At 44.9% G+C, this 16,634-nt stretch overlaps 1 long non-coding RNA gene across 2 annotated transcripts; it reads right to left on the bottom strand.

The window, feature by feature from the left end:
• Positions 1–1,045: 1,045 nt before the first annotated feature.
• LOC121003217 lies at positions 1,046–12,869 on the bottom strand. 2 transcript variants are annotated; one of them, XR_005779442.1, is made up of 4 exons: positions 12,380–12,869; positions 2,003–2,293; positions 1,730–1,860; positions 1,046–1,463 (listed from the first exon to the last, which is right to left on the bottom strand). It is a non-coding gene; the product is annotated as an uncharacterized LOC121003217 (long non-coding RNA). The 2 variants fall into 2 exon arrangements; XR_005779441.1 differs by having other exon boundaries at positions 1,046–1,860.
• Between the last annotated feature and the right edge of the window lie 3,765 nt (positions 12,870–16,634).

The raw sequence follows: 16,634 nt of genomic DNA, 5'->3' as shown, positions 1-16,634 counted from the left end.
CAGTGAGTGATCGGTATCTTCTCACCTTTTCAGTATTGTCCCTTATACTCCGTATCTTCTCCTCTGTTCTCCCCTGTCCCTTTTACTCTGTATCTTCTCACCTCTGCTGTGTTCCTTTATACTCTGTATCTACTCGCTTCTCCTGTGTTCTGTCCTGTTCTTTATATTCTTCTCCCCTCTCCTGTGTTCTCCCCTGTTCCTAAGGCCTCTTGCACATGACCGTATGGCTTTTTCAGTATTTTGCGTTCTGTATAAAATACGGATGACGTCCGTGTGCATTCTGTTTTTTTCTGAACGGAACAGCTGGCCCCTGATAGAACAGTACTATCCTTGTCCGTTATGCGGACAATAATAGGACATGTTCTATCTTTGAACGGAAATACGGAACTTGCGTTTTTTGTGGATCAATTGAAATGAATGGTTCCGAATACGGTTCGTATACGGAACACAAAAAAACAGAACATAAACTGAAAAAAAAAACCTTTGTGTGCAAGAGGCCTTATACTATGTATCCTCTCACCTCTCCTGTGTTTTGTCCTGTCCCTTATACTCTGTATATTCTCGCCTCTCCTGTGTTCTGTCCTGTCCCTCATACTCTTGTCCTGTGTTCTCCCGTGTCACTTATGGTGGATATCTTCTCACTTCTCCTGTGTCCTGTCCTGTTCCCTATACTTGGTATATTCTTGCCTCTCCTCCTTTGTTCTCTCCTGTCCCTTATAGTCTGTATCTTCTCACCTACACTGTGTTCTTTCCTGTACCTTATACTCGGTGTCTTCTCACCATCCATGTGATCTGCCCTGTCTTAGGTCTCATGCACATGACCCTTGTTTTGGTCCGCATCCGAGCCGCAGTTTTGGCGGCTTGGATGCGGACCCATTCACTTCAATGGGGCCGCAAAAGATGCGGACAGCACTCCGTTGCTCCGTGCGCTTTGCGGACAAGAATAGGCAGTTATATTAAAGGCGGTCCGTGCCGTTCTGCAAATCGTGGAACGCGCACGGATGCTATCCGTGTTTTGCGTACCGCAAAACACACCACGGTCGTGTGCATGTAGCCTTATACTCTGTACATTCTCCCTTCTGTTTTCTGTCCTGTTCCTTATACTTGGTGTCTTCTCACCTCCCCTCCATCCTGTCCTGTTCCTCATACTCTGTATCCCCGTTTTCTGTCCTGTTACTTATACTCGGTATCCCCTCACCTGTCCTGTGTTCTGTCCTGTCTCTTATACTCGGTATCTTCTCACCTGTTCTGTGTTTTGTCCTGTTCCTTATATTTGGTATCCCCTCACCTGTCCTGTCTCTTATACTCTGTATCTTCTCTCCTCTGTTCTACCCTGTCCCTTATATTCAGTATCTTCTCATCTGCCCTGGGTTCTCCCCTCTCCCTTATACTCGGTATCTTCTCACCTCTCCTGTGTTCTGTCCTGTTCCTTATGGTGGATATCTTCTCACTTCTCCTGTGTCCTGTTCCCTATACTTGGTGTCTTCTCACCTGTCCTGTGTTCTGTCCTGCCCTTTATACTCTGCCTTCTCACTTCTCCTTTGTCCTTGCCTGTTCCTTATACTCAAAATCTTCTCCCCTATCCTTTACTCCCCGTCGCTTATTCTCAGTATCTTTTCACCTCTCCTTTGTTCTCTCCTGGTTCTTATACTTTTGTATCTTCTCACCTGCCCTGTCTGTGTTCTGTCCTGTCCCTTATACTCAGCAACTTCTCACCTCGCCAGTGTACTCCCCTGCCCCTTATACTCAGTATCTTCTCACCTCTCTTGCGCTGTTCATTATACTTGGTTTCTTCTCAACTCTCCTTTCGTCTGTCCTTTTCCTTATGGTCGCTTGAATGCACCTTATGTGTTTTCGGATCTGCAAAAAATACGGACATCTGTGTGTGTTGCATCTGTTTGTTTTACAGACTTATTGTAACAATGCCTATTCTTGTCCGCAAAACTAGGTATACTTGGTATCTTTTCACCTCTCCTGTTCTTTATACGTAGTATCTTCTCACCTGCCCTGTTTGTGTTATGTCCTGTTCCGTATACATGATATCTTCTGACCTCTTCTGCCTTCTCCGCTGTTCTTTATGTTCAGTATCTTCTCACCTCTCCTGTGTTCTCTCCTGCCCTTTATACGCCATATTTTCTCATGTGTTCTAACCGTAGCCCTGTCTCTTGTACTCTGAATTTTCTCACCTCTCTTGCACTCTTTCTTGTCTCTCATACTCTGTATCTTCTCAACTCTCATTTCTTCTGTCCTTTTCCTTAGGAAGCATTCACACGACCATATGTATTTTGCGGATCTGCAAAAAATACAGATGACATCTGTGTGACGTCTATGTTGCATCCATTTGTTTTGTGAACTTATTGTAAAAATGCCCGTTCTTGTCAGCAAAACTAGATATACACTGAACAAAAATATAAACGCAACACTTTCGGTTTTGCTCCTATTCTGCATGAGCTGAACTCAAAGATCTGAAACATTTTCTACATACACAAAAGACCTATTACTCTCAAATATTGTTCACAAATCTGTGTTAGTGAGCATTTCTCCTTTGCTGAGATCATTCATCCCACCTCACATGTGTGGAATATCAAGGTGCTGATAAGACAGCATGAATATTGCACAGGTGTGCCTTAGACTGCCCACAATAAAAGGCCACTCTGAAATGTGCAGTTTGATCACACAGCACAATGCCACAGATGTCGCAACTTTTGAGGGATCATGCAATTGGCATGCTGACTGCATGAATGTCTACCAGAGCTGTTGCCCATGCAATGAATGTTCATTTCTCTACCATAAGCCGTCTCTAAAGGCGTTTCAGAGAATTTTGCAGTGCATCCATCCAGCCTCCCAACCGCAGACCACGTGTAGCCCAGGACCTCCACATCCAGCATGTTCACCTCCATGATCATCTGAGACCAGCCACCTGGACAGCTGCAGAAACAATAGGTTTGCATAACCAATTTCTGCACTGTCAGAAACCGCCTCAGGGAAGCTCATCTGCATGCTTGTCGTCCTCATCGGGGTCTGGACCTGACTGCAGTTCGTTGTCGTAACCAACTTGAGTGGGCAAATGCTCACATTCGATGGTGTCTGGCACGTTGGAGAGATGAGTCCCGGTTTTCACTGTTCAGGGCAGATGGCAGACAGCGCGTGTCGGTGAGCGGTTTGCAGAAGGTCAATGTTGTGGATCGAGTGGTCCATGGGGCAGTAGGATTATGGTATGGGCAGGCGTATGTTATGGACAGCGAACACAAGTGCATTTTATTAATGGCATTTTAAATGCACAGAGATAACGTGATGAGATCCTGAGGTCCATTGTTGTGCCATTCATCCATGACCATCACCTCATGTTGCAGCATGATAATGCACAGCCCCATATTGCAAGGATCTGTACACAATTCCTGGAAGCTTAAAACATCCTAGTTCTTGCATGGCTAGCATACTCACCTGACGTCACCCATTGAGCATGTTTGGGATGCTCTGGATGGGCGTATAAGACAGCGTGTTCCAGTTCCTGCCAATATTCTGCAACTTTGCACAGCTATTGAAGAGGAGTGGACCAACATTCTACAGGCCACAATCAACAACCTGATCAACTCTATGCCACGGAGATGTGTTGCACTGCGTGAGGCAAATGTGGTCACACCAGATGCTGACTGGTTTTCTGCCCCCCCCTGCCTTTAGTAAGGCAAAACTGCACATTTCAGAGTCACACCTGTGCAATATTCATGCTGTCTAATCAGCACCTTGATATGACACACCTGTGAGGTGGGATGGATTATCTCGGCAAAGGAAAAGTGCTCGCTAACACAGATTTGTGAACAATATTTGAGAGTAATAGGTCTTTTGTGTATGTAGAAATCGAGTTCAGCTCATGCAAAACCAAAAGTGTTGCGTTTATATTTTTGTTCAGTGTACTTGGTATCTTCTCACCTCTCCTGTGCTCTCTCCTGTCCCTTATACTCGATATCTTTTCACGTTCCCTGTGTTCCGTCCGGTCCCTTGTACTTGGTATCTTCTCATCTCTCCTGTGTTGTCCCCTGTTATTTATACTCAGTATCTTCTCCCTTCTACTGCTTTATCCTCTGTCCCTTATACTCAGTAGCTTCTCCACTCTCCTTGTTCTGTCCTGTTTCTTAGGGTGCATTCATACAACCATATGTATTATGACATCCATGTTGACGCCTGTGTTGCATCTGTTTGTTTCACAGACCCATTGTAACAATGTCTGTTCTTGTCCACAAAACAGACAAGAATAGGACATGTTCTATTTTTTGCTGGACTGCGGAATGGACATACAGATGCGGACAGCACACAGTTTTTGAGGCCCCATTGAAATGAAGATCGGATGCAAACTAAAAATACAGTTGCGTGATTGGGGCCTTATACTGTTCCTTATATTCGGTTTCTTTTCCCCTCTCCTCTGCTTCTTATACTTGCTATCTTCTCCTGTGTTCTTCCCTGTTCCTTAAACTCAATATCTTCTCACATCTCCTGCACTCTCCCCATCCGTTATTCTCAGTATCTTTTCACCTCTCCTGTGTTCTCTTCCTTATTATCAGTATCTTCTCACTTCTTCTGTGTTCTCCCCTGGCCCTTGTACTCGGTATCTTCTTGCCTCTCTTGCATTCTTCCCTGTTCCTTATACTCGATATCTTCTCACCTCTTCTGCACACTCCCCTGTTGTCACGGATGATGTTGCAGATAGCTGGAAGTTATAGATAAACATCCGACTGGCTTGATCCCAAACTAAGGAGCATAAAGGTGACCCCTAAAAACCCTAAGAGCTCACCCTGACTGCTAAGCACATACAAGGGTCTCAGAGGTAGACGATTGCATGCCCCCGTACCTAGACTGTGTGACACCTGAAAACCCTATAATAGTGAGGGGACACGACCACCGGCTCCCTGCACTTAATACGGAGGGAGTCAGGGTCACCTAGAATCAAACCAGCAAGTAAACACAATACATGAAAGGACTTATCTGAACAAGCAGCAACAGAAATCTCCAGCAGTGAACACTTCAATCCAGGAAGTAGTATAAACCGCAAAGTGAGGCAGTATGGGAGGGTATATAAAGGAAAGAGGATTAGTCTTAATAGATGACACCTGGGAGAAGGAAATGAGATGACAAAGTGAAACCAAAACAAAGAACATCATGCAAGAGGTAGAAAAGGACGTCTGTCAGAAGTGGTGGTGACAGTACCCCTCCCTCTACGGGTGGACTCCGGACACTCAGAACCCACCTTCTCAGGATGAGACCTTTGGAAAGCCTTGATGAGACGAGTGGCCTTAATGTCCGCCACTGGGACCCACATCCTCTCCTCAGGACCATAACCCTCCCAATGAACAAGGTATTGGAGAGAACCGCGGATAATGCGAGAATCCACAATCCTAGAGACCTGGAATTCAAGATTACCATCAACAAAAATCTGAGGAGGAGGCAAAGAGGAGGGTACAGTGGGTTGGACATAAGGTTTTAATAGGGACCTATGAAAAACATTATGGATCTTCCAAGTCTGAGGAAGATCAAGATGGAAGGCAACGGGATTGATGACGGACAAGATCTTGTAAGGCCCAATAAACTTAGGACCCAACTTCCAGGAGGGAACCTTCAGTTTGATATTCTTTGTAGACAACCACACCAGATCACCCACATTCAGGTCCGGACCAGGCACACGTCTCTTATCCGCCACACGCTTATATCTCTCACTTATCCTCTTCAGATTACACTAAATCTTTTGCCAAATAAATGACAAAGACGAGGAAAATCTCTCCTCATCAGGTAAACCAGAAGACCCCTCTGCAGAGAATGTCCCAAACTGGATGAAACCCATATGCACCAAAAAATGGTGACTTATCAGAGGACTCCTGGCGACGGTTATTTAAAGCAAACTCAGCAAGGGACAAAAAAGAATACCAATCCTCCTGATTCTCCGCCACAAAACAGCGCAGATATGTCTCCAGATTCTGATTGACGCGTTCGGTCTGACCATTTGACTGTGGGTGAAAAGCAGAAGAAAATGACAACTGAATCCCCAAATGAGAACAGAAGGCCTTCCAGAATCTGCAAACAGATTGCGTGCCCCTATCAGAAACAATGTCTGAAGGAATGCCATGCAATTTAACAATGTGATCAACAAACGCTTGCGCCAACGTCTTAGCATTGGGTAACCCAGGAAAGGGAATGAAATGCGCCATTTTGCTAAAACGGTCCACTACCACCAGAATCACAGTCTTCCCCGAGGAACGAGGTAGGTCCGTAATGAAGTCCATGGACAGATGCGTCCAAGGACGGGAAGGAATGGGTAACGGGAGGAGAGAACCCGATGGCCGTGAATGAGGGACCTTGGCACGAGAGCAGGTCTCGCAGGCTGCCACAAAACCCTCAACCGTCTTATGAAGAGCCGGCCACCAGAATCTCCGAGCAATTAGATCCACTGTGGCTCTACTCCCCGGGTGCCCAGCAAGGACAGTATCGTGGTGCTCCTTAAAAACCTTGCATCGTAAAGCGAGAGGCACAAACAACCTCCCAGGAGGACAAAGATCAGGAGCCTCTGCCTGGGCTGCCTGAACCTCTGCCTCCAAATCAGGATAAAGAGCAGAGATGACCACTCCTTCAGCCAAAATGGGGCCCGGGTCTTCAAAGTTCCCCCCTCCCGGAAAACAACGTGACAGGGCATCCGCCTTCACATTTTTAACCCCAGGGCGGAACGTGACAACAAAATTAAACCTAGAAAAGAATAAAGACCATCTGGCCTGTCTCGGGTTCAGACGCTTGGCTGATTCCAAGTAGGCCAGATTCTTATGGTCGTAAACACGGTAATAGGGTGTCTGGCTCCCTCTAGCCAATGGCACTATTCCTCAAAAGCTAATTTGATGGCCAACAACTCCCTATCTCCAACATCGTAATTTCTCTCTGCGGAGGAGAGTTTCCTTAAAAAAAAAGGCACACGGTTGCCATTTGGCAGGAGAGGGACCCTGCGATAAGACTGCACCCACACCCACCTCAGAAGCGTCCACCTCAACAATAAAAGGTAGAGAGACATCAGGTTGTACCAAAATGGGAGTGGAAGCAAAACTCTCTTTGACACTAGAAAAGGCCTTAAGCGCATCTACCGACCACGAGGAAAAATCTACCCCCTTTTTAGTCATATCAGTGAGTGGCTTAACAACAGAGGAATAATTCAAAATGAACTTTCTGTAATAATTGGCAAAACCCAAAAACCGCATCAGCGCCTTCTGATTCTCAGGAAGCTCCCAATCAAGCACAGCGCGGACCTTCTCAGGGTCCATGCGAAAACCAGAAGCGGAGAGAAGAAAACCAAGAAATTAAATCTCCGGAGCCGCAAACACACATTTTTCCAGTTTAGCGTACAATTTATTCTCCCGCAGAATGAGCAAAACCTGACGTAGGTGGTCCCTATGAGTTTTGAAATCAGGAGAAAAAATCAAAATGTCATCTAGATACACCAGTACAAATTTCCCCATTAAATGATACAAAATGTTGGAAGACGGCCGGAGCATTCATCAAACCAAAGGGCATAACCAAATTCTCAAAATGACCCTCAGGGGTATTGAAGGCTGTCTTCCATTCGTCTCCTTCCCTGACCCTGACTAGGTTGTATGCCTCTCTTAAATCCAACTTAGAAAAAACTTTAGCCCCAACAATCTGGTTAAACAGGTCCGGGATCAGAGGAAGCGGATATGGGTCACGAATTGTGATACAGTTCAGCTCCCTGAAATCCAGACAAGGTCTTAAAGAAGCATCTTTTATCTTAAGAAAAAAAAATCCAGCGGCAACAGGTGACTTCGAGGGTCAGATGTGTCCCTTTTTCAGGCTCTCAGCGATATAAGTACGCATAGCGGCTCTTTCAGGTTGGGAGAGATTGTATAAACGTGATTTTGGCAGCTTGGCGCCTGGGATGAGATTAATAGGGCAATCGTACTCCCGGTGAGGGGGCAACTCCTGGATACCACTCTCGGAAAACACATCCGAAAATTCAGAGAGAAAAGATGGTACAGTCTTGGTAGAAACCTCTGAAAGAGACGCCATGAGGCAATTCTCTCTGCAAAAGTCACTCCAACCATTTATTTGCCTTGCTTGACAATCAATGGTGGGGTTATGTTTAGTGAGCCAGGGTAGCCCCAACACTAGAGGAGTAGGTAATCCACTTAGGACGACGAAACATGACATATCCTCAACATGAGCATCACCCACAGTCAAACGGATATTGTGAACTATGCCCTTTAACTATTTTTGAGAAAGTTGGAGCGGAATCAATAGCAAAAACAGGTATATCCTTTTCCAAAGTGCATACCTGGAAACCATGTGTTATAGAAAATTGATTATCAATGAGATTGACAGCTGCTCCACTATCTACAAAAATCTCACAAACAATGTTCTTGCTGTCTAGCGCCACCCTGTCAGGTAGGACAAAACGGGAACTACAAGCAAACGGCAAACCTTCAATTTCCGCATCAACCTTGCCAATAGTAGCAAATGGAAAGTTTTTAGAGGGTTTTTTTCTTTTTGTTTCTTTATTACCCTCAGAAAACTCCCTGAATCTCCTAGAGGGGCAAACATTAGCCAAATGATTTATACCCCCACAACAGAAACAAACCCTCCTCTGAGAGCTGAATCCTCTACTATCAGAGGCAAGCAAACCCAGCTGCATGGCCTCCTGCTCAGAGGGGATTGAGAGAGACAGAGGCCCCTGCGCACTGAATGAGACCGCCCCACTGTCCTTGTACTGAATATGACTGGAAGGAGTGGTCTCTCCTCTCTCTCTAAGACGCCTGTCAATACGGACAGCTAGAGACATGGCAGACTCCAACGAGGCAGGTCTCTTATGAAAAGCAAATGCATCTTTCAATCCCTCCGAAAGACCATGGCAAAATTGACTTCGGAGTGCAGCATCGTTCCAACCAGTATCAGCTGCCCATCTCCGAAATTCAGAACAATATATCTATGCGGACTGTTTACCCTGGCATAAAAGACGCAGTTTAGATTCAGCCAGAGCAATACGATCCGGGTCATCATATATCTGCCCCAGGGCTACAAAAAATTGATCCACCAATCGGAGGGGCCGTGCCCCCACCGGCAGCGAAAAGGCCCAAGACTGAGCATTATCCCTGAGCAGCGAGATGATGATCCCCACCCTCTGCTCCTCATCACCAGAGGAATGGGGAAGTAGGCGAAAATGGAGTTTGCAAGCCTCTCTAAAGCGAACAAAATTCTCACTACCCCCAGAGAACGTATCCGGAAGCGAGATCTTAGGCTCGGAACAAACTCCATGAATGCAAGCAGAACCTGTCACCTGAAACTGAGACACAGTTTTACGGAGATCTGCTACCTCCAGTGAAAGACCGTACATGTGGTCAATCAAGGCTGAAACCGAATCCATGCTTAAGACGGTAATGGCGGTTTATAATGTCACGGATGATGTTGCAGATAGCTGGAAGTTATGGATAAACATCCGACTGGCTTGATCCCAAACTAAAGAGCATAAAGGTGACCCCTAAAAACCCTAAGAGCTCACCCTGACTGCTAAGCACATACAAGGGTCTCATAGGTAGACGATTGCATGCCCCCGTACCTAGACTGTGTGACACCTGAAAACCTTATAATAGTGAGGGGACACGACCACCGGCTCCCTGCACTTAATACGGAGGGAGTCAGGGTCACCTAGAATCAAACCAGCAAGTAAACACAATACATGAAAGGACTTATCTGAACAAGCAGCAACAGAAATCTCCAGCAGTGAACACTTCAATCCAGGAAGTAGTATAAACCGCAAAGTGAGGCAGTATGGGAGGGAATATAAAGTAAAGAGGATTAGTCTAAATAGGTGACACCTGGGAGAAGGAAATGAGATGACAAAGTGAAACCAAAACAAAGAACATCATGCAAGAGGTAGAAAAGGACGTCTGTCAGACTTTCTCACAGAAGTGGCGGTGACACCTGTCCCTAAGGCCTTATTCACATTGTCAGTGTTTGGTCAGTGATTTCCATCAGTGTCTGAGCTAAAACCGAGTGCAGGTCAAAAACACGGAAGAGGTGGAAATCTTTCCATTATACCTCATACCATGTAGGTTCCACTCTTGGTATTGGCTAACAATCACTGACGCATAACACTGACCAAATACTGATCATGTGAATAAGAACTTATTCTTGGTATCTTCTCACCTCTCCTATGTTCTGTCCTGTCCCTTATACTCGGTATCTTCTAATCTCTCCTGTGTTGTGTCCTGTTCCTTATATTCTGTATCTTCTCATCTCTCCTGTGTCCTGTCCTGCTCCTTATCCTCAGTATCTTCTCACCTCTCTGTCTTCTGTCCTGTTTTTTTTTTACTCTGTATCTTTTCACTTGTACTGTGTTCTGTCCTGTCCCTTATACTCAGTATATTCTCACCTCCCTATGTTCTGTCCTGTTCCTTATAATTGGTATCTTCTGTGGGGATTCGCTCTGGTAGACAGGACAAGCGGGTGCACTATAGAGGCAAAGACACGTTTGTAACAAAAACTGCAGTGGTTATTCGCATTAGTATCAGGTTCACAGTATGACAGTCCATTTTCAGTATTGGTTTTAGTTCACACCCAAAACTGTTCATACGGAAAAAACATTCACCTTTGATCCTGGGTGTTTAATCCACACCCGGCTGAATGCTCAGCCTCAGAAAGTCCACCTGCTCGCCCGACACACTGTCTTCCGCTTTCAGCCCACACACAGGCCTCAGATCTCAGTAGAGTTTCACACAGCTCCAGTGTCAGAGAGGAGTAATCCACCCACCTGACACTGCTGGCTGTTTTTTTTTTTTAAAGGCCTGTCAAAACCCGACTAGGACCGTGGGGAGTAGTCACCCACCCAGCACTTTGACTACTCCCAGTAAGAGCCGTCCCGATCAGCTATTTACAGCCATACTAGATAGCAAGGTGTCACACAGCAACTGCTGCTGACACATGAAAACTGGCTCTTACTCCACCGAGGCCAGGAACCTCGGTGACATACCTATCATCCATGATGATAACTTTTACCTTCTTACACCTGTCACCTCTCCTTTGTTCTCACCTGTTCCTTATACTCAAAATCTTCTCACCTCTCCTGCACTCTCCCCTTCCCTTACTCTCAGTATCTTTCCACCTCTCCTATGTTCTCTCCTGTTTTTTATACTCTGTATCTTCTCACCTCTCCTGTGTTCTGTCCTGTTCTTTATACTTGGTATCATCTCACCTACCCTGTGTTCTCCCTTGTTCTTTGTTCTCTGTATCTTCTGACTTTTTCCTTTGTTCTATCTTTTTCCTTACGCTCGGTATCTTTTCACCTTTCCTGTGTTCTGTCCCTTATACTCAGTATATTCTCACCTCCCCATTTTCTGTCCTGTTCCTTATAATCTTCTAAACTGTCCTTTGTTCTCTCATGTTCCTTATACTCAAAATCTTCTCATCTCTCCTGCACAATTCCTGTCCCTTATGCTCAGTATCTTTTCACCTCTCCTATGTTCTCTCCTGTTTCTTATGCTCATTATCTTCACATCTGCCCTCTCGGTGTTCTGTCCTGTCTCTTATACTCCAGTATCTTCGCACCTCTCCTGTAATACTCTGTATCTTCTTACCTCCTGTGTTCTGTCCTATTCTTTATACTCTATACCCTAACCCGATCGTCTCACCTCCCCTGTGTTCACACTTGTTCTTTGTTGTCGGTATCCTCTCACCTCCCTTGTGTTCTGTACTGTTCTTAATACTTAGTGTTTTCTCAGCTTTCCTGTGTTCTGTCCTGTCTCTTATACTCTGTGTCTTATCACCACCCCTGTGTTCTGTCCTGTTTCTTATACTCTGTATCTTCTCAATTCTTCTGTGTTTTGTCCTGTTTCTTATACTCAGTATCTTCTCACCTGTCCTGTGTTTTGTCCTGTTCCTTATACTCTGTATCTTCTCAGCTCCACTGTGTTCTGTCCTGTTTCCTATACTCGGTAGCTTCTCACCTCCCCTCTGTTCTACCCTCTCCTTTATACTCTGTATCTTCCCACCTGCCCTGTGTTCTCCCCTCTCCCTTATACTCAGTATCTTCTCACCTCTCCTGTGTTCTGTCCTCTTCCTTATACTCGGTGTCTTCTCACCTGTCCTGTCTTTTGTCCTGTTCCTTATACTCTGTATCTTCTTACCTACACTGTGTTCTGTACTGTCTCTTATGCTCTGTATGTTTTCTCTTCTCCTGTGTCCTGCCCTGTTCCTTATACTCAGTATCTTCTCACCTCTCCTCCGTTCTCCCCTGTTACTTATACTTGGTATTTTTTCACCTCTCCTCTGTTCTCCCTTATACCCTGTAACATCTCCCCTCTCCTGTCTTTTGTCCTTTTTCTTATTCTCAGTATCGTCTCACCTCTCCTGTGTTATGTCCTGTTCTGTATACTCGGTATCTTCATACGACTCTTAGGCCCTTAGTTACAATGCCTGAAACTGTGCTGCACATGCTCAGTAGTGGAGAGTAGAGGAGGAAGCTTTCTAGTGGGCATGCCTGCAGTCATCTCAGAGCTGCTAGACACAACAGGAAGACAGTACTAAGACAAGTTATGAATATAGCAGCTGCACTTTTTAATGTTTTTTTATTCCCATTCAGACTTGCAATTCTCTGCATGTCCAGCACACGCATACATGGCTGCATCTGACGCTGTGCTCTCTTACGAACGTCACATACGTGTATACACAAAAGACAACTACCTTTCAGTTAGGGTTAGATCTTTTGACAGGTCTTGCTGTATTTTTTAGGGTTGTAGAAGGTATATATTTGCAGAACTAGATTCGTCCAAATCCACAAAGAGGAAAGCGAATGATTTCACCACAAGTTTTTACTTGCACTAAAAGAATAAGAGCAGTCTGACTGTTCATCAAAACTGTGTGGCAAACTATTCCTGTCCCCTAAAACTGTCAGAGATGTCATCCTTGTGGTTACTGCTTTGCTATTCACCCAAGTTACTGAAGAGTGGATGTCCTCTTAATTTAATTAGAACAGATGAGGCCATCCATTTGGAGGATAGAACTTAGGCAATGCTTAGTACTGAGGACAAGTTCATTAATTTCTTGCAATTATAAAGTGCATAGCAAAGCATAACAGCCTATCCCCGAGTCTGTAACTGGCGGCCCTCTAGCTGTCTCATTTATGAGGGCCTCCTCCAGTCTGCAGTTTAAAGGGGCACCCTAGCAATTACAGTTATGCAGGCCTTCAGTCTGCTAGTGTAATAACGCCTTGGCGGTCAAATTTATGGTATCCTCCAGCCTGTACTGTAACGAGGGGCTACTGTGACTGTCACATTTATTGGGCCTCCAGTCTACTAGTGCAATGAGGGGTCCTCTGGCTGTCCCAATTATATAGTACTCCAGTCTATAATGTAAAGGGGCCCTGGCTGTTGTAGTTATGGGCCCTCCGCCACTGTGGCTGGTCTTGGACACCCCTGATAAGCCATACTGTAAATGTAGCAACTGCCGGAACTTTAGATTGCAAAGCTGGAGCCGCTATATTTTTGGAGGGCAGCAGACTACAAACCACATCCAAATCTTGGCTATGAACATATTTACTGCAGGCAATTGTATCACAGAAATTTCCAGTTTCTCTCAATGGATTAGTGTTTATACATAAGCTCATGGGACTAATGAGAGGAGGACGGTGACACATCCCATGAAGAGTAGGGCCATCATTACCGGGAGACACCACATAAAATATAATGCATCATTAGTGGGAGTCATCACATAGAGGATGGACTTATTATCATATGAAGAAACTACGTAGAGTAGGGATAATCATCACTGGGAGACAGCACATAGAGTAGGGCACATCATTACTGGAAGTCATCACATAGAGGACGGAATCATTATTACCTGGAGATGCCATATGGAGTAGGGTCCATCATCACCGGCAGACATCACATAGAGTACGGACTTATCATCTGAAGACACCACATGGAGCACGGCAATCATCACCGGGAGACATCACATAGAGGACGGACTTATCATCTGAAGACACCACATGGAGTAGGGCAATTATCACCGGGAGACATCACATAGAGCAGTGTTTCCCAACCAGTGTGCCTCCAGCTGTTGCAAAACTACAACTCCCAGCATGCCCGGACAGCCTTTGGCTGTGCAGGCATGCTGGGAGTTGTAGTTTTGCAACAGCTGGAGGCACACTGGTTGGGAAACACTGACATAGAGGACAGACTTATTATCATCTTCAGACACCACATGAAGTAGGGCAATCATCACCTGGAGACAGCACATGGAGTAGGGGCAATCGTCACCGGGAGACATCGCATAGAGTACGGACTTATTATCATCTGAAGACACCACATGGAGTAGGGGCAATCATCACCAGGAGACATCACATAGAGGACGGACTCAATATTATCTGAAGACACCACATGGAGTATCGCAATCATCACTGGGAGACAGCACATGGAGTCGGGCAATCATCACCGGGAGACATCACGTAGAGGACGGACTTATTATCATCTGAAGACACCACACGGAGTAGGGCAGTCATCACCGGGAGACAGCACATGGAGTAGGGGCAATCATCACTAGGAGACATCACATAGAAGACGGACTCATCACCTGAAGACACAACATTGAGAAGGGGATTTTAAGCCTGTCTTTGTTTTATGCAGGTGAACCTAATTTCCGAAGTGGCATACAGTAATAATGAAATTGTCTTAACCTTCTCCTGACCGCCCAATGTAAATTCACATGGCGGCTGGGCATTTAAAAATAGCACCTGCTGGTGCGTGCACCATATCCGCCACAAAGACCCGGTAATGCAGGTTGCAGAATTTTAACCCTTCAAATGCTGTGGTAAAATGTGAGCACAGCATCTGGATGCCGTAAAACCCAGAAGCGCGGAGAACAGGGGAGGCGGACGTGTATGCTGCAGCTCCTGTGAGACAGGAGGCTGCTGCATATTACTTTCTCTGAAGCCCCTGCCTGTGGCAGGGCTCTGTAGAAACATATTAAAATCCTCCTAGACTCCAAAGCTCATGCATTGGAGTTTATGAGAGAAGCAATCAAATCATTGCTAGTCACAGTTCCCTGTGGGAACTATAAAAAAGTAAAAAAAAATATGTTTTTAAAAATAAAAAATTCTAAAGACCAACTCCTTTCCCCAAAATGTAAATAAAAATATGCAAATAATAAAAAAATACACATCATCGGCCTCACCACGTGTGAAAACGGGCATGTTATCAAAACAGAAAAACACTTTTCACATAGGGCAAACATGAAAAGTCTAAATAGCAGATTTGCAATTTTTTGGTCGCTTTAGCTGCCACGAAGATGTAAATAAAAAGTGATCAAAATACCCTAAAATGGTATCACTGAAATGTACAGATTGCCCTGCAAAAAATGAGCCCTCACACAGCGCCGTACACATAACTAAAAAAAGAGTTATGAGTCAGAATATGGCGGTAGAAAGTTTTTTTTTTTCAGTATTAACGTGCAAGAAAAACTATACATCTAGGATATCACCATAAGTATACTGACCTGAAGAATAAAGGTAACAGCTCAGTTTTAACTCATTGTGAATGGTGTAAAAAAAATCCCACAAACTGTGGTGAGATGGTGTTATTTTTAAGAATTCCACCTCATTTGGAATTTATTTCCCGCTTCCATAAATGGTGCCATTAGAAAGTTTTTTTGCGGGCTGCACTAACTCATACAGCTATGTGAATAACAGAATAAAAAAGGTTATGGCTTGGAAAACCTGGGAGTAAGAATAAAAAAATGGAAAATTTGACGGTCATTAAGGCATTAAAGAGGACTTGTCTCCACAAAATGCAATGCAATCTGAAAGCACTGTGTTAAATATAGGGCAGAAGATGCTGAGCGGATTGATATGTACCAGGTTTCTTTTTATGAGAAGATTCAGTAAAGCCTATATTTTATACATTTATAACTTTCCTTTGTTCCACTCCTGTGAACAGCTATTGGAACAGAAGGAGGTGTTGTCAGTGACATATAGCACTGTGTGTATTAATGTACATAGAGAGATAACTGTTTGTCACTGATAACACCTCCTCCTGTACTGATAGCTGTCACTGATAACTCCTCCTCCTGTACTGATAGCTGTCACTGATAACTCCTCCTCCTGTACTGATAGCTGTCACTGATAACTCCTCCTCCTGTACTGATAGCTGTCACTGATAACACCTCCTCCTGTACTGATACCTGTCACTGATAACTCCTCCTCCTGTACTGATAGCTGTCAGTCACTGATAACTCCTCCCCCTGTACTGATAGCTGTCACTGATAACTCCTCCCCCTGTACTGATAGCTGTCACTGATAACTCCTCCTCCTGTACTGATAGCTGTCACTGATAACTCCTCCTCCTGTACTGATAGCTGTCACTGATAACTCCTCCTCCTGTACTGATAGCTGTCACTGATAACACCTCCTCCTGTACTGATAGCTGTCACTGATAACTCCTCCTCCTGTACTGATAGCTGTCACTGATAACTCCTCCTCCTGTACTGATAGCTGTCACTGATAACACCTCCTCCTGTACTGATAGCTGTCACTGATAACACCTCCTCCTGTACTGATAGCTGTCACTGATATCACCTTCTCCTGTACTGATAGCTGTCACTGATAA

Source organism: Bufo bufo, chromosome 6, assembly GCF_905171765.1.
Source record: "Bufo bufo chromosome 6, aBufBuf1.1, whole genome shotgun sequence".
NCBI lineage: Eukaryota > Metazoa > Chordata > Amphibia > Anura > Bufonidae > Bufo > Bufo bufo.
The sequence above is the reverse complement of the archived record's forward strand: the minus strand, read 5'-3'. Positions and strand labels throughout refer to the sequence as shown.